The sequence below is a fragment of the Elephantulus edwardii genome, unplaced genomic scaffold, assembly GCF_000299155.1.
Source record: "Elephantulus edwardii isolate Elephantulus edwardi_28Jun2011 unplaced genomic scaffold, EleEdw1.0 scaffold00026, whole genome shotgun sequence".
Lineage (NCBI taxonomy): Eukaryota > Metazoa > Chordata > Mammalia > Macroscelidea > Macroscelididae > Elephantulus > Elephantulus edwardii.
Window position 1 is genome coordinate 17,072,999 of NW_006399776.1, and position 19,242 is coordinate 17,092,240.

Genomic DNA, 19,242 nt, shown 5'->3' on the forward strand with positions numbered 1-19,242 from the left:
GGAGGGACAGCGCAGGAGAGGAAGACCCTCTATGAGATGGATTGATTCGGTGACTGGGGTAATCGGGATGGGTGTGTCAGAGGCAGTGTGGTTGGTGCAGGATAGAGCAGCGTTTAGGGCTCTTGTGCATAGGGTCGCTATGAGTCGGAAACGACTCGACGGCACATAACAACAACATAGAATTTCATTATTTCATTTAACTATCATGTGTTCATAATTAGTAACATTATTTGAAGGAAGCAATACATTATACTCTGAATTAAAGGGAAAATATATGCAATTCATTATGTTTCTTAGAAATTGTGTATTAGGCTTACATTATAAATTTCATAACTAACCACAACTAAATGTATTTGTAAAACTCTGCCTTGTCTGCAAGCACTTCAGTAATATAAAAACTTTGCTTTAAACAACTATTTACTTACCAATATTAAAATTAGTTTGATGGAAAATGAACTTTTCCTCTATTTTCTCTTTTTTTTCTGACTCAATGATGAGGTCAGATAAGCCCCTCGAGTCTTTCTCCCTATTACTCTCTATAACAATTACAAAAAAAATAGTATCATTCTATCTCATCCTAACAGCAAAATTGCTACCACATGACAGAAGGATAAACGATTGGTATTACTGATATTATGGAGAAATCTACCTCAAATCTCCCTTCTGCCGCCTACTTTTTTCTCTTTAAAACCAAAACCAGTGCTAGCTTGAAGACACACAATAGTATTAAGGTGAACATGGCAATTAAAGAAGTCTTTGAAGCTCACACAAGCCTAGTGTGGTTATCCAGAGTGATGAGGAAAGGGTGAAAACAACAGCCTGCTGCTCCACTGCCATCTATTTCCCTCAAGCCCCAGGGGCAGTACTGACACTCTGCCTGCCAGCATCCCAAGTGCTTTTATGAGCGTGTGTAAATTAACGACAGTTAATTGCATGAGATATTTAAGGGCAATTCCTGCACATAAGCAAAGGTGAGGGCTGGATAATATTTAATAGTGAAATGGCAGTGCATGAGGTGCATAATTAAGGAGATTTTTCTCAAGGAAGGTACCACAGCATATTTGATTTATATGCAGAGTCTCACCTAAGTGAAGTGTTATTCCAAATCATGGATAGGATTCAAGCTTTAACGTATTGGAGATGGAAATATCTACGTTATATTTTATATACCCTCAGAGACTGAAGTTCTATGCTGCTTTTTGGTGTTCTGTTCTAATATTATCAAGAAAGCCTTCCTTCATGTAACTGGACATGTGAAGATTGTTGAAATGGCAACTATCTTGTTATCTATATACTTACAATATGAAAAGAAGAAAACAGTCTTGTGCCTCAAAGCTTACGGACTGTAGCAAGATATTTTTAAATCTCTGTACCTCAGGTTTCTCCCCAGTCATTTATTTCCTCTTAATTATTCTTTCAGTAAATAAAGATACTGAACCTTATTCTTCTTGGATCAATCCTGTACGTGCTGTTTTCCCAGGGCATCAGTCTCATTTGTTCATCATATTATCAGTTTAAAAACAGCTTTTTAGGTGGAAAACACACTAACACATCATCTATGTATAGTTCTAAAATTACAGAAGAATACATGTCTTTGAGTTTTAGTGTTGGAGAAGAGTGCTGAATATCCCATAGACTGACAAAAGAATGGATATTTCTTAGACAAAGTGTAGCCAGAACTCTCCTTAGAGGCAAGGATGGTGAAGCTTCATAGCACATACTTACTGTTAGGAATGGCTATTCCTTGGAGGGGGACATCATACCTGGAAAGATGGAGAGTCACAAACCCCAAAGAAAGGAGAGAAAGACCCTCAAAGAGATAGTGACTCAGTGAGATAATGACACAGTAATTACAGCAATGGGCTCAAGATATGATGAAGAGCTTTATGTCAGAGATGATGAAGATGGTGCCGGCCAAGACAGAGTTCAGATCTGCTGTTCATAAGGTCACACTTGAGTTGACAGTACTTAACAACAACAACAACAACAACAACAAAGGCATTCAAAGGGAGCTCTTGTGGCACAGTAGTTAGGGGTGGCACTGCTAATCCAAAGGCAGGGACTCTCTGGGGGGCCTGAATTCTCCAGTGGCTCCAAGAGGTAAGTACAGCAATCTCCTGTGTCATTACAAACCTCAGAAGCCTCCCACAGGGTCACCTATGAGTTACTTCCAACTCAACAACAATACGTTTTAGTTTTGTGTTTGAAAGACATTAAAAGGTGAAAAAAAACTTTTTTTCAAAATCTAGAAAACAAAACACACTTAATCAGTTATTCAAAAACCTGCCCTGTCCTTGGCTTGAAACCATCCCTGTTTCAATCCCTCGTGTTTTCTCTGCAACTCTATCACTTCATTTTAGCTGCTCTTCTAAAAGTCATTTTCCTTTTCATAGTCTTCCTAGCCTATCAAAGACAAAAGTCATTGACACTAGATATTCCAGAAAGATTCCTTCCCGGCCTCATACAACAGGTCAGGACCACAGTCACTCTATCAATAGTCGAGAGGCACTCCAGTGTGGGTTAAGGACACCGACGGTGGAGGCTGAATTTTAATGCCAGCTCTACTCCTTACCGGCTATAGCAGGTTATTTTTAAATTTCTGTGCCTCAGATTTCTCCTCTTTGGGGGAGGTGGGGTGAGAAACACCTCCAAGGGTTGTTATGCAGCTTAAATGAGCTAATCTGAAAAGTGCTTCTCACAGTGGCTGGCACAAGGATAGTGCTAACCCAATGTTTGCCATTATGCTCAATAATGTCACACACACTGAGTTACATCAGCAAATTCTCCAGTGCAGATTCAATGGATAAGACACTCTATTGGCACTGCTCCTCACACACTCCAACATCACAGTCAGATCTGTTTCTGTCAAAAGAAATTTTCACCAGAGGACCGTTTACAGCAATGAAACTTAACTTCAGGGCTCCCAACTTGCATAACCCACCCCACATCATCCCTCCACCCACCCGATCCAATTCCTCACTGTCAAGGCCCCAGGAGGCCCTGGAAAATTATTCACAGCATCAAACCTTTTGTAGCATTTGCCATGATTTCTTAAGTGAAATCTCTTGAAACCATTCCTTACACTCCACTTTCACACTTTGGTTTCAGTAGGGTAGATTTGGCGTGGCCCAAGGTCTTTTGAAGGGAAGGTCCGATTGAGGGGTGTTTGAGATATGTTCAGCCTGGGTTCAGTGGGATGTATCTTTGGAGTTGGTAACTGTCATGTTGAGGCAGAGCTTTCAGGAATGTTCCACATCCCCCAGTGTGCCACCTCACCCCCAATCAGGACGCAGCTGTACAGCCTGGAGGGTTCGCTGTGCATTCCCACCACGCCTGATGGTGAAGTGTGAGTAAGAAACAAGATCTGAAAGGCAGAGAGGCAGAATAAAGTTGTGACTCAACCTTCTAACCACAAAATGAGTCAAACTGTGAAGCTGAAGAGCCCTTTCTCTGCTGTGTCTAATCAAAAAGGAAGGCCCTTTTTGGCCAGTAATGCAGCCAAATGTTATTATTGAAAAGTTTCACATAAAACTCCTCAAAAGCTACTCCAACAGGGACATGAACAAACTGATGACTGAGTTCTAATTCAAAGTTTTTATTTCCTTGACCTGGAAGTTGGCTCCAGTTCTGTCTATTGAAAAACTGGCTACAAAGTTCTTATTAACTCACACACACACAAAAAAAAATTTGAGAGATTTTCCTACATTTCACAACAACAACCAGGGCAGCAAAATAAAAGGCAGACATCTGCCTAAAGTGTACACAGTCATAGCCATAGGCTGGAAAGGTAGCCTACAGAAATCCTAGGAAGTTCTGCTGTGAACAGATCTAAAGATGAAAATGCAGTATGAAGGCATACAGAGGCTGAAGCTAATTGACAAGACAGTACGCTTTCCAAGAAGCAAGTAACTAGGGACAGAGAGAAAAATAACCCCTGTGCCCACGCAGGGCAGGGATGTGAGGAGCAGGCCACACTGACCACTGCACGAACCTGAAACTGACACATGAGAGGATTCAACCAACCTTCTCAGAGACACCAATGTTCACTGGTTAGTTAGAAGTTGCTCCAGATAGAGTCTTTCATGCAATGACAACTGGGCCCTAAAAGAGGTCCAGCTGCATCTCCAAAGTCCAACTGTCCTCATAAAGAACAACGTAATGGAGCAGAACTCCTTATTTTCTGCCCTAATATAAACATAAATAATATTAGTTATGAATTACTATGGAACAATTACTAAAATGCTTCCAAACTCATGTCAGATGGTATCCTTTCAATAGCAATGCTATCAAGAAAGCATCTTTTAACTCAAAGAGACTACCATGTAGAACAGCATCAAGTGTCTGACTTACTAGATTCCCAGAGTTACTACATTCGATGTTTTCTGCTTATTGAAAAGTTTTTGGTGGGACTTTATGAACCATGGAATTATAGAGTGAGGGGCCTGGCCCAGCAGCATCAATTACGCTCAGCACATAAAATGCGTATGGCTTGTCACCTTAGCCCGTCCGCCTGTGGTTACTCTTTAACACTGCTTCCCCACGCGCATGTGATTCCTTCTCAAATCACTGTTGACCATGAGCTGCTGAGGCACAAGAGTGTTCATCTCAGTCGCCTAGGAAATCTAGAAACTCAAACGGCAGCTTCCCGACTTCACATTTTGAGGGGTGATTTCAAGGAGATGAAGCTCTAGTCTCATAGACGTAGCCAATTTTTCAATAGACAGAACTGGAGCCAACTTCTGGGTCAAGGAAATAAAAACAAACACTTCATAGGAATGGTGCTGCTGGAGACCTTGTGAGCTATAGAAGTAAAAGCACATATTTCAAGGCTGCTAAACTTGGAAATGCATCAGTCACTAGGGGTTTTGTGGAGTGGGGTGTTTTGTGTTGTTTTTTTTTTAAAAAAAAAACAACATTAATCGAAAGCAAGTACTCTCTACCATCACTACAAAATTAAAATCTATTTGATCAAGTAACCTAAATTTACACAGAAAATGAGAAAAGGGGGGGAGTCATTACAGTGATTAATTACTCTTTACTACCCTTTTCAAAGATATAGCAAAACATCCTTTGACAAATGTCAATTTCATTTTACTGTTAAAGATTAGCAGCAGGTGATAAATGGGGAACATAGTGTCCATAACTGCGCAATTCAGCAGATCAGTTTAAACTTTATATATCTGAGAAGGAAAATTCATTCCAAATGAATAGGAGCATATGGCATTAAGCTACTAGCGAAGGGAATTAAAAGTTAATTACAGGTTGGTGAATGAAAGTACGCTTTGTTATAAATGGCGTAACTGTTGTTAACAACAAACCATCCAGCCTTTTCTGTCATCAGTGTTACAAATCAATCTTTTTCCTTGAGACCAATGGAATCGTGTAAATGGAATAGGATCTTGACTAACAGATTACAAAATTATCCCAATAGAGCATAGTTTAAATGCCTGAAGCAAAAGAAAAAGTTGACAAAGATCTTTCCATAGTTTTGTAAATCCCTTTCCTCCATCTTTCTCAGATCTCCCCGTAGCTTTCTAGTCTTCTAGGAACGAGCAGATCCATGTCACAATGTTGAGAAAATGACATCTTGGGAATAAGAACCTTATCTAGGACAGCATCCTGTGACCCAACAGAAGAGTAAAACATCACACCAATGTTACTATGAATCTGACTGGGGCAAAGGACCACTTTAGTAGTCCCTAAACATAGTTTAGAACCTCTCCAACATGCTAAAGAGCAATGATGTCAGCTCAAAGGCTAAAGTGTGCCTGATCCAAGCAATGGTATTTTCAATAAAAGCTGGACAATTAATAGGGGTGACAAGAATTAATGCCTTGGAATTGTGATGCTGAAGAAAAGTACTGAGCATCCATTTGCCTTCCAGAAGAAAAAACAACCCTGTCTTGGAGGACAAGCAATCAGGGTATTACTTAGAGGCAAAGATGATGAAACTTCATTGCATACCCTTTAAGTATGTTAAGAGGGGCTAGCTCTTGGTAAAATACATCATGCTTGGAAAAGTAAAGAGTCAGAAAAGAGAAGATGACCTTGAGCAAGATAGACTGACATCATGGATGGTGAGGACAGCACAGGATAGGGCGAAGTTCAGATGTGTTCACAGAGTGAACATGCGTGGTAGTCAACTCAACAGCACCTAAGAACAATAACAATTTCACCTCCAGTTTAAACCATGTAAAAATGGAGTTCTAGACAAAGAGGGATTCTATAAGAATATGAGCACAAGTAACATAATTTTAAGTGGTCATCCATAACTCTAAAAGACTTTGCATAAAGAATAGTCTCTTCCAAATGAAGGGCTGACACATGCTACAATACATAGCTAGAAGACAGGTTGGGTGAAATGAGTCAATCACAAAAGATCTTACAAATATTTTAAGAACGCACTTATTTGAAAAAAGGCAAGATAGGGTAAATGTACAGGGAAAAAGGCCTATTAGTTGCTACTGGGGCAGAAGATGGAGGAGAGAGAGGGGATTTTGGTTATAGAGTTTCCATTTACAACGAAGGAAGAAATCACCAGTACACATGATAGGTCGGCCGGTTGAATAATCCAACTGCTGTCAATAAGTTGTACAGCTGAAAAATATTTGCTAAAAGTTGTGTTATTCATATAATTACAATAATGAAGGGCACACACTTACACACACACACACACACACACACACACACACACACACGAGTAGCTCCTGGAGCTGCTTATGTACAATCAAAAGTCTCTACCAAAAAATGGGATTTAGAAGCTTGGGATGGAAGTTTAGGGTCATGGTTTTATCAAACAACTGGCTTAAGATTTTTTTTACATTTCTTTTTAGTCATTCATTGTTGTACATTTTCTTCCCTCCTCCTGCTCAGTCCACTTCGCCACATACCTCTTGTTCCAGATTGTCATAAATAAAAAGTCTAATATATTCCTTTCAGACACTTCTTCCCCTCACCTGTTTCAATGTTGATTGTCTAGCCACTCTTTTCCTATTCTCCCCCCAACCCTCCAAGTCAGTCCTAGTTTGTACTAGCAGTGTTATGCAGTATTTATCCTTTTGTGACTGAGATCTATCACTCCACATAATGTCTTTCTCTTTTAGAGTGGTGAGTAGCACTGCCTCCTGGCCTCTGGGTTGTGGAAGCTGAGGTTCTTTGGTCCATTAGTGTCCTGGATTAACTGTCTATCCATTTTTGCTGCTCTCCCTTCTTCATGGTTTCACACAAAGATTATAGTGAGTTGTACCTTTGGGGACTGCTCATAGACTTTTAAAACTATGACCATGTGCAGTGTCTTTCAAGACTATGTTATATCAACTGATCTTGATTTTCCCCTAGACCATAATTCCCCTGACCCAGAAACTCAGTCCCAGAGGGCACATCCAGCTGTTACACAATAATGCTGGTGGTCATCTCATTGCCCCTTTCATCCTGGTCCACTGACTCCTCACAGAACCCAAAGGGACACTGCTCTTCATGTCTTACCCTCTAGTGCTGTCTCCTCACCTTCTAGACCATTGCTAACTCCTGCACTAGATGCACAAGCTGCTCTACACCAGCTGATCTTTGGTCTAATACTTTGTTTCAATCTATCACAATGTATCACAATGTAGTAAAAGGAATATGTGAAAGGCTTTCCAGAACAGCCACCACACCCCACACACCCCACCAGCAGAACCAAAGGATGTCTGGCCAGCTACAGTTATGTAAAATTCTGATCAAAGACTCTGCAAAAGAATCCTAATCAAATGAGGGGAAATGTAGACCGGAATTTCTATTTTTTTTTTTTATCATAGCCTCTAGACTTTTTGGTGGCTTAGAGGACAAGAGAATCCCTGAAACTACTTCCCTGAAATAATCTTTAAACCTTGACCCAAAAAGATCCCTGAAGTTTTATTAAAATGAAACAATAACTTAGCTAAACTAACAGAAATGAGGCTGGAGATAAAATGACAGAATGCTGTACAATTATTTATTCATTTGCAAATACCTTTTATAAGAAACAGAATGACTATACACATGGACCTTTCCTGATGGTCTGCACAGGAATTAGATTACATCTATGGAAAGAATCAACAAAGAAGCTCAGTATCAGCTATGAAAACTAAGGCAGATAGTGATTGTGGAACAGACCATCAACTATGCACATGCAAGTTCTAATTGAAACTAAAGAAAATTAAACTAAATCCACAAGAACCAAAATTTGATCTTGACTCTATCCCACCTGAATTTAAAAAACATCTCAGAACACGTTTGAGGCCTTGAACACTAATGAGCAAAAGCCAGAAGAGCTGTGGGACAATATCAAGAATATCATCCAGGAAGAAAGCAAAAGGTCATCACAAAGACAAACGAAGATGACCAAGATGGATGTCAGAAGAGACTCTGAATATTGCACTACAGTGCTGAGAAGCCAAAGCAAAGAGAAGAAATCAAGACGTTAAGGAACTGAAGATTTCAAAGGATAGCTTGGGAAGGCAAAGCAAAGCATTTTAATGAAATATGCAAAGAGCTGGAGTCTGACATTCAAAAGGGATTAACTGACTTGGCATTTCTTGAGCTGAAGGAACTGAACAACAAATTAAAGCTTTGAGGTGTAATACTCAAAGATGCTATGAGCAGAATACTGAATGACCCAGGAAGCATCAAGAGAAGATGGAAGGACTACACTGGTTCACTGTACCAAAAAGAATTAGCTGACACCGAAGAATTTCATGGAACAACTTATGTGCAAGAGGCAATGGTGATGAAGGAGGAAGTTCAAGCTGATCTGAAGGAATTGGCAAAAACACGGCCCCAGGAATTGATTAAATATCAATTGCCATATTTCAACAGACAGCTGTAGCCCTGGACATGCTCACTAGGCTGTGCCAAAAAACCAAGAAATCTAGAGGACAACTACCTGGTCAACAGACTGGAAAAGATCGATATTTATTCCCATTCAAAAAAATAATAAAAGGCAATTTGGCAGAGTGTAGAAATTATTAAACAATACCAATAATATCAAAATATCAGAACCCTGTAGTACTCTGTGCCATCCTCACACTTCCTGACCCACCAGTGCCCAGTGCAGCAGTCATTATTTCAATCCATCTGGTTGAAGATCTTCCTCTTCTTCACCAATCCTCTACCATCTTCCTAACATCATATTCCTCTCCAAGGAATAGCCCCTCCTAGAAACAGGGTTCAGATCTTTTATTCATAGGGTTTCTATGAGGTGTATTCGACTCAGCAGCACCTAACAACAATATCACTAATATCATAACACAAGCAAAATCCTGCTGAAATTCATCCAAAAATGACCAGAACAGTACAGTGCCAAAGAACTACCAGAAATACAAGCTGGGTTTAGAAACATCACTGCCAATGTCAGATCATCTTGGCTGAAAGCAGAAAATACCAGAGGAATGTCTATCTGTTTCATTGACTGTGTGGATCACAACAAATTGTGGCTAATCTTGAGAATGGGAATCCCAGAGCACTTGACTGTGATCATGTGAAACCTATACTTGAACCAGGAAGCAGTCCTCGGAACAGAGCAAGGGAGCACTGAATGGTTCAAAATCAGGAAAGACATATATCAGTAATGTGTCCTGTCTCCATACATTTTCAGCCTACATGCAGAACAGATCATTCAGGAAGCTGGACTTTATGACGAGGAATAGGACATCAGCATTGCAAGAAGGCTCAGCAGCAGCCTACATTATGCAGTTGACACAACCTTTCTTGCTGAAACTGAGGAGGGCCTCAAGTATTTGCTTGAAAGGGTTAAGATTTGTAGTCTGCAATATGGACTGAAGAGAAGAATCAATAAAACGAAGATTGTTACCACCGGGGCAACTGGCAGCACCATGATAGATGGAAAGGAGATTGAGATTGTTAACAATTTCAGCTTGCTTGGTTCCACAATCAACACTCTTGACACTAGCAGTCAGGAAATCAAAAATTGCATTAGGAATATCTGCTCTCAGGGACCTCTCCAGAGTGCTAAGGAGCAAAATTGTCAGTCTAGAGATTAAAGTGCACCTGATTCAGGTCACGGTGTTCACAATTACTTATTATGTATTAGAGAGTTGAACAATGACCAAAGATGACAGAAGAATTATTGATGCCTTCAGTTGTGGTGCTGGAGAAGATTACTGAACATAATATGGATTACCAAGAGAATAAGTCTGTCCTGGAGAGCATGAAACCAAGTTTCTCCCTGGAGGCTAGGATCTGAGGCTCTGTCTTCACATACTCTGGCCACACTGCCAAGAGAGAACAGTCCTTGGAGAAGGACATCATCCTTTGAAGAGTGGAGGGACCATTCAGGAGATGACCCTGGATGAGATGGATTGATACATTAAGTGGGGTAATGAGGGTGAGTGTGTCAGAAACAGTAAGACTGGCTCAGAATAGAGCAGGGCTTAGAGTCTGTGCATAGGGTTGCTATGAGTCACAGTTGACTCTACAGCACATAAAACAAAAACTACAACAGACACTGTCTGCCTTCAGCATTGTATTCTCTTAAGTACCACCTATATGAAATCAAACTGACAACAGCAAATTGAAAGACTAACTAGGAAAAACTTAGGGAGCAATGAGTTTATGCTAATGAGGAAGGAACAAAATTTAGAAAAGGAGGGTGAGAATGCTTGCAAAACTTTAATCAATGGCACTGAATTACAAATTCAGAATTTGCTGAATTGGTGTATGTTTTGCTGTGGCTATGCCGAATAATTAAAATTAATTCTAAGTATCTATTTGTATACACAAAAATATATATGTCATCCACCAGATGCTCTGCCGGGGAAGGAGGGACAATCTCCTCCTGTACCAGTCAGATGTGATTTGACGGTACACGCACACAAAAATTTAAAAAAAATATATATATGTCGAATAATTTGAGATATAGATACATATATATATCATTTCTTCCTATAAGAAATCTATTAAAGATTTCTCAAATGTCCAGCTCCTATCCTACCCTATGTTCTGTAATATCAATTCTTTTCTTTCTTCTCCGTACTTTCTCCCATTACTGTTGAGTCAGAACCAACCCATAGCTGACCCCCCAGCAGGTTAGTGGGCTGCTTATCACATGGAAGGAGAGTGTCTATCTTTGGACTGCAGAGCCTCTGGTAGGTAAACCACCGAACAGATGCAGACTTTGGGTTAGCAGTGCAACATGTTATGGTCTAGGTCACCAGAGTTTCCTTTCAGTGTTAAGATTACATACAAATTTCCTTCTGGTCTTTTAGAACCGTAATTCACTTCAATGTCTCACAGAACTCACAAACTATACTCAGTGGTTTATGAGTGAAGTGGTTTATTAAAGAAGCCACAGAACACAACTTTGGATCAAGAATGACTCCAAAATAACAGGAACAATTCAAGACACAGTTCTTAGCACTGCTTCTTCTCACCCTCTGCAATTGCGCCTTGTTCAGGGCCCTGTAATAAAACCCTACTTATGGCCTTCTGAAGCAAAAGTTGTGGCTTTTAGGTCTGCAAGCCTCACCATGGGGTCTCTCACCTGGCTCCTAGTTCCTGCTATCTTGTGTCACTATCAACCTGTCACTGCTGGATCATGGTCTCTTGCTGTCCCCATGTTACAACTCCCTCTCTCAGAAGTTCAGGAGGCTTCCATTGCAAAGACCCAGAGTCCATAGGACACATTTTACTCTCAGCATTTCTTTTTTGAGGGCAGTGAATTTCTCTTCTTCCCATTTCTAGGACAGCCCATTTTAAACCTAGTGAGAGGGCAAAACTGACCAATCACCTCATTAGGATTCCATATACCTTACTTGGAAAAATCCCGCAATAAAAACACTGACATTCTTCTGATATTTTCTGCTTTCAGCCAGGATTTATCTGACATCTGTAATGATATCCCTAGTGCCATGACTTGTTCTTAATTCAGCTAGAACTTCTGACAGTTCTTATTGTTCTAGCCATTTTTATGGTATTCAGAAATATTTTCATTGCATGTGATACTAATTACATTGTTTAATAATTTCCACATTCTGTTGGATCACCTTTCTTGGGAATGGGAACAAATATGGATCTCTTCAAGTCAGCCAGCCAGGCAACTGTCCTCCAAATTTCCTGGCACAGACTGTTGAGCACATCCAAGGTGGCATCTGTTAGCTGAAACATGTCAACTGGTATCTCATCTATTCCTGGGGCCTAATTTTACTGGGTGGATCATAACAAACTATGGCTAACAGTGAGAAGAAAGGAAATCATAGAACGCTTCATTGTGTTATTATAAAATCTATATTTAAACCAAGAAACTGTTGTTGTCCAAATGGAACAAGAGAATACTAAATGGTTTAAAATCAGCAAGAGTGTGCCTCAGAGTTGTATCCTTTCCCTATACATATTCAATCTATATGTGGAGCAAATAATTTGTGAAGCTGGAGACCCGGTGAGGAGGAATGCACCATCAGGATTGGAGGAAGACTTATCAACAACCTGTGTTATGCAGATGACGCAACTATTCTTGCCCAAAGTGAGGAGGACCTAAAGTGTTTGCTGCAAAAGATCAAGGACTACAGCTTTCAATATGGACCACATCTTAACATTAAGAAAAGAAAGATCCTTACCAATAGGAAACATCATGATAGATTAAGAAAAAATTCAAACTGTCAATGATGATTTCATCTTACTTGGATCCACAATCAACACCCTTGGTACCAGCAGGCAGGAGATCAGGAGACGTACTGCATCTGGCAGGTCTACTGTCAGGGACTTCTCCAAAGTACTGAGGAGCAATGATTTTAGTTTGAAGACTAGGCACACCTGATCCAGGTCATCGTCTTTTCCATCAATTGCTATGCATCTCAGAGCTGGGCAAAGATAAGGATGACAGAAGAACTGAAGCCTTTGAGTTGTGGTGTTGGAGAACAGTACTTATTATGTGATGAACTCCCAAAAGAATGAGCAGATATGTCTTGGGAGAAGTGCCGTGAGAGTGCTTCTGGAAGGTAAGGATGGCAAAGCTTCATCTCTCAAATTTTGGGCAAGTTGCTAGGAGGGGGGATTCCTTGGAAGGGGATATCATGCTTGAAAAGATAGAGGGTCAGCAAGAGAGAGAAGATCAGCCATGGGCTCGAGTGTGTCAGAAATGATGACTATGGCACAGGATAGGTGAGGGTTCAGGTCTGTTCAGAGAGTCACTAAGAGTGACAGTCGACTCAGTACACGCAACACTTAACAACAACCCCTTATTTCCATTTTCAACAAGCTATTCAATTCTCATGATGAGCCATAAGTATCTCTTGTGCATCACGCCATCCAAATACTGTGTAGAAGTTATGGCTAAAAGGGCCCCACTAAGTTTCTCATTATACTATAATAATTTGTAATTGCTTCTTCCTTTCACATGAAGCTGACTATAAATTCTTTGTATGTCAAAGTAAAATGCTATGGAAATAGTCACTATGGACTCTAAATTAAGATTATCATGGTAAATATGCAGTACTGAAAGAAAAGAGGTCTGTTATCATTCAACAAATGCGTGGAGCTGATTGCTGGGTTTCCATAACTACACAATTTTTCAACGTTCCCTTTTCTTCTCTAGGCAGATCCTACTTTTTACTTGCATGCACCACCCACTCCTTAGGGAGGAAAAAAACCCAGAATATACAACTTCCTGTAAATGCTCTTCTTTTGGCAGGTACACTACACACAATGAGTAGTTCATATAGTCTGAATCATAAATCATTACCTCCCTTTGCTAAAAGAAAGGTAACCTTTAAAAATTCCATTTATAGGCTCATTTTTTTATGGTTTTTGCCTTGAAGTTATTTAAATCAGTGCATACTCATCAAATTAATAGGCCTATTAAAACCTTATTTCTTTTTCTAGCAATGAAAACCCTGTACTGGATATTTTCATTAAATTCTTGAAAACAGTGTTACAACAAAATCAGATAATCAGTTCTAAATTATTTTATTTTTTTTCCTTAGTAAAGAGTTTGCTAATGATAATTTATATCGTAACAGACTGCATTATCTAAGTGGTTAGAAAGATTTCTTTATCAGGCTAGCTAGTTGATGTCAATAGAGGAACAGTTCATCATAGTGAAAATACTTTTCTAGACGTAGGAAAAGAGAAGGGAAGGACCAAAATATCTAGTCTTTACAGGCTTGAGTCTAAGATTATATTAATCTACAAGGAAGTAAATCCTAACAAGCAGTATTATCCAGTATCCTATGTATTAGTTTGAACAGACTCCCACTCATAAATATTAGAACATTTAGAAAGTCATCAGATCAGGACACGGGCCAGTAAGAGCAGCATTAGATGAGCAGATAATGGAATAAAAATAAGTTCTGAGGACTTTTAACCCTTTGACAAGGTTTTTGTTAGGTGCCAGATTAGAGTATGACTCATAGTGACCCTATGAACAACAGATTTGAGCCCTGTCCTACTCACAATAAACACTATTTAATAATATTTGCTCAATTTTGAAAGTTTAGGTATAAACTTTAGATATAAAAGGAGCTCTGGTGACCCAGCGGCAGTAAGATGCTGTGCTGCAATACCAAAGGCACATGGTTTGAACCCACCAGCTGCTCTGTGGGAGAAGGATGGGCAATCTCCTCCTGTGCAACTTACCGCTTCTGACAACCCCATGGAGGGTTACCTATGCTTCTAACTCAGAAGCACACAACAATAACCACACCTAAATCATTAAAACATGATTCTAATTAAACATGTGGAGTTTCCATTTCCACCAGGAGATATACAAGCTGCAAAGTCATACATGCACACCGAGGTCAATGCCAAGAAGGCAAGCATATTCCCCAGAACTGTATGTTTACTGACATTCAAATGAACACATTTATGTGTGATTATATGTAAGAGGAAGTTGTGACAGGAGTAATACACAAATATTCCATTCCTGCACCAAGCACCCTTGGAAATTGTGAGATGATAAATGGTCACATTATACTAGGGCTATTGTAAAACTGGAAGTTAGTGAAACTGGTATTTTCAGATTAAATAACCCACACAAGCATACTCATAAATATGCCAGATTAGGGTCCAGCCCACTTAAGACAATACAGAGAATCATGTAAACATTACAATAACAAGAATTATGTAAACTTGAGAATCACAAAAATATGACAGAGAAACAAAGTGAGCTTGCTTTTGTTATTAGCCACTAAAAAACTGTCCCACATGCTGGTAGAATAGCATCAATAATAGACTGACTTGGTGCTTGCCACAACCTTGAATTTGTAAAAAAGAAGTACAAATAGACTGTCTGTGGATACAATGACAGGCTATAAGGTCTGACTGCTGTTACTGTTGTGTGCCAATAAGTCGACTATGACTCGGTAACCCTATGAACAACAGATCTAAACTCCAACCTGTTCTGGAATATACTCTATCCTAATTTGTAAATAAACTTGTATAATAATTTAGAAAAAATAAACTCCAAGCTACCCTGTGTCATCCTCACCATTTCATGAGCTCACTGCTATAGTCAGTGTGTCAATCCGTCTTGTCAAAGGTCTTCCTCTGTTACGCTGACCCTCTACCTTTCCAAGCATGATATTCTTCTCCAAGCACTGGCGTGGGCCACCTAAGTATGTTCAAAGTATGTGAGACCAAGTGTCACCATCCTGTTTCCAAGGAGCACTCTAGTTTCACTTTCTTTAAGACGTATCTGCTCTCTTAGCAGTCCCCAGGATATTCAGTACTCTTCTCCAACACAAGTTAAAGACATCACTTCTTCTTATGTCATCCTTGGTCATGTAACAAAGAATAATCCACACAGTGTATGTTTGAAACTTAAAACCCTAAGTAAAGAAGACTGTTTTGCAGCTAATGGATAGAATAGTAGAAGACTCATTGCCACCACACTGAAACCAACTGAAAGCTGAGCCTCCAGCGGTTTAGGAGGCTGTAAATCACAGAGAAGGAGATGGTCCCTCTTTCTCCTAAGGACCTACGAGTGCACTGGGACTTCTGGAGAGACACGGCCTGTGGGTTAGCAGCAAAACTCTGTATGGACTGCGTCGCCACCAGAGCTCCAGTAGAAGACTGAACTCCAAGTTAATAGATGGTAACTTTTTTTTTTAAACACACCGTAAATAGAATTTATTACCTTGTTATATCATTCTGGTCTTGTTGATGTTCCTTCACATTTACGTGGTTCTCCATCTTCCCTCTCTCCTCCCAGTTTGGCTGTAAAGTGCATCCTCAGACTGTTGGCCCACAGCAGCAACTCAGTTTACTCCATGTTCCTAATATTCAGGCAGAGGGTCAAAGTTCTGGTCCATAAATCCTTCTTTATAGGAAGTTCAGTGCTTGCGAAATAATTTGTAATAAACCAGGCATCCCAGGATGATGAGCTCCAGTAAGATGACAACGGAAAGCCGCAGTTTATTGGTCACCACTTTTCTGGACATTGACCGGAGAATCTTCTGACTTCTGCTCAAGTTTTGATTTGTGTTTACCAGTCTGCTCTTGGTACGTTCCAGCTAGTCTCCGTTGCTCTCCCAGCTCCTCTATGATTTCGGAGCCAATCTGGTCAGTCTCCGTGGCAATCCGATGAGAACGCTCAATACTCTGGGTGGCCAGGTTCAAGCTGTCAGTGCCTTGCAGAAAAAAGGCCCTTTAAGACTGTAGTTCATTCTACACAGCATAGGTACTGAATTTCAGGTCTCGGCCCCCAGGTGTGGCTGTCAAAGGTGTGCTTCTCACTTCCTCATGCAGTTTGGCAAGGTCTTTCCGGTAGGTTCGAAGTTTGGACATCATGGGATTATGGAAAGACAGGGGTGCATAACGTAATTCTTCCTCCATCTCTGCCAGCGTTTCATTTGCTTGTTGTTTTTCATAAAAATCTCTGATCAACTACTTCTTCTCTTCGGTCCCCGTCCCCAGCAGCCGCTCGGGTACCCCCTGCAGGTCCTCATGGATCTCGTGCAGCTTCTCGAAATGCTTGGAGGAGGCGGCAGAGGTGGCCATGCGGTGACCGTCAAGATCCTGGGCGCGGGGCCGCTCCTATCCCCTCAGTCAGCCGCCCGGCCCCACGGCCATCACGGCCGCCGCCGGGACCAGGCACTTACGGGGCAGATGTTAACTTTTATATATAAGGTTCAAATCTGGTTTTCATTTGCTGTACTGAGGTAATCTGGGTTTGCTGTGATGCTGAACCTTGTGCCACTGGGGTATCAAATACCATAATGGTCTCCCAATGTGGACAGTGTGTGGTGGAGCTCCCAGATGTAAAACAGATTTAGAAGAAGGAGTGGCATCCGCTTCCTAAACCACATGCCTATGGAAATTCTATGAACTTGAAGAAAGGACTACTATTATGGAAAGGCATTATATCTTTTGTTCATAGAGTCGCTATGGGTATTACTCAACTCGACAGCAATCAACAACAACATGAGTGACAGGTCACTCAAGGGCTCTTGAGACCACAGCATTATATTCTTTCTATAACATTTTGAAAAGGAGTGACTTTTCTTTTCACCATGAAGAGTGGCTTCTAGGCTAAGAAGAGCTTCCTTATTGACCGGACGCCCTTTGATGATGTTTGCCTAGGATGGGGTCACATTATGCCACATTACAATCACAGGCCCAAACACCTGGATGAGGGAAGCAATAGTGGCAGTTCTCACATATTCTACCATCCTATATTTCTCCTATGTAAGCTAAGGCTATAAATCACATGAGAGGAGATTATCCATCATTCTTCCAAGAAACCAGTGGTAGGGCTTGAAGACTACATACACAATCTTCAAGGCAGGGAGTCGGACTGGGATATCCATATATTACCTCCTAAATACCAATATATAATAACTTTCTGCTTTTCTCTTTACTTCAACTTCTGTCTCCATGAATGGCTCTTCTGGAAGAACCTTATTTTTTTCCACAAACAGAATCCTATTAGGTACAGGAAAGAAAGTGGGTCTGATACTCAGTAAAGCCACAAATTGCTTAAGGATTACAAGAATAAGGCATCTTCCATCAAAGTTTCAGTCTGTTTTTCTAATGCCCACTGAAAGTACAAGGATCCATAGAAAGTGTGTTCAAAAATGGGCTCACAATAGGCAAGAACTAACAGCCACCATATATTGGCCAGTAACAAAAGCCTACAATATGTCAATAATCATGAGAAGATGTGAAACTGCAGCAGAGGAACCTAGTTTATTATCACTATGATAAAAAAGAATACCCTGTCCATATCTTTAACAAATGCTACTATAAAATACTAACTGGAGACTGCCTTTTCCCGAATAAGCAAAGCACTTCTTAAAAATAGAAACAAGGTAGGAGGCATTTCACTCTGATTTCAAATCCTACTACACTGCTGTGGTGGTCAAGACAGCATGGTAGTGGTACAATAACAGACACAAAGATCAATGGCATAGAACTGAGAACCCAGAAATCAGCCCATCTACCTATGGTCAACTAATTTTTTACAAAGAGATGAAATCAGTTAAATGGGGAAATGATAGCTTTTTAAACAAATGGTGCTGGCAAGATTGGAAAACTATCTGCAGATGACTCAAGCAAGATCCACACCTCACTCCATACATAAAAACCAACTCAAGGTGGATCATGGACCTAGGACTAAAACCAAGGACTATAAACTTCATTGAAGGAAAGTTTGGAAGAACTAATGTGGAAGTCCTAATCCACAACATAAGCAGTCTTCCAAGCATCCTGAAAAATCTACAAGCAGGAGAGGATAAAATAGATGAATGGGATCTTCTAAGAATGAAATCCCTATGAACATCCAAAAACTTCTCCAACAGGGTGAAAAGGGAAACCACAGACTGGGAAAAAGTATTTGGTCAGATAAAGGACTTATATCTAGAATTTATAAGATACTTGAGCACCACAACAAGATAAAGGTAAACAACCCAATTGAAAATTGGGCACAGGATATGAATAGACACTTCACCAAAGATGACATTCCAATGGCAAACAAACACATGAAGAAATGTTCAAAATCCCTAGCTCTAAGAGAGATGCAAATCAAAACAACTATGAGATATCATCTCACTCCAGTAAGAATAGCAAAATTTAACAGAACAGCAAGCAACAAATGCTGGCGAGGTTGTGGAGAAACTGGAACCCTTATTCACTGTTGGTGGGAGTGTAAAATGGTGCAACCACCGGGAAGGCAAGTACAGCGCTTTCTCAAAAAGTTGAAAATAGAAATACCATTTGACCCAGTAATTCCACTACTGGGAATATACCCCAAAGAAACCATAACTGCCACCCAAG

At 40.3% G+C, this 19,242-nt stretch overlaps 1 protein-coding gene and 1 pseudogene across 1 annotated transcript in view; both read right to left on the reverse strand.

Moving 5' to 3' along the window:
• Positions 1-19,242, reverse strand: part of AVEN (apoptosis, caspase activation inhibitor) — a 167,782-nt gene that overhangs the window by 79,891 nt on the left and 68,649 nt on the right. The window lies entirely within an intron of this gene.
• LOC102853406 lies at positions 16,302-16,968 on the reverse strand (annotated as a pseudogene).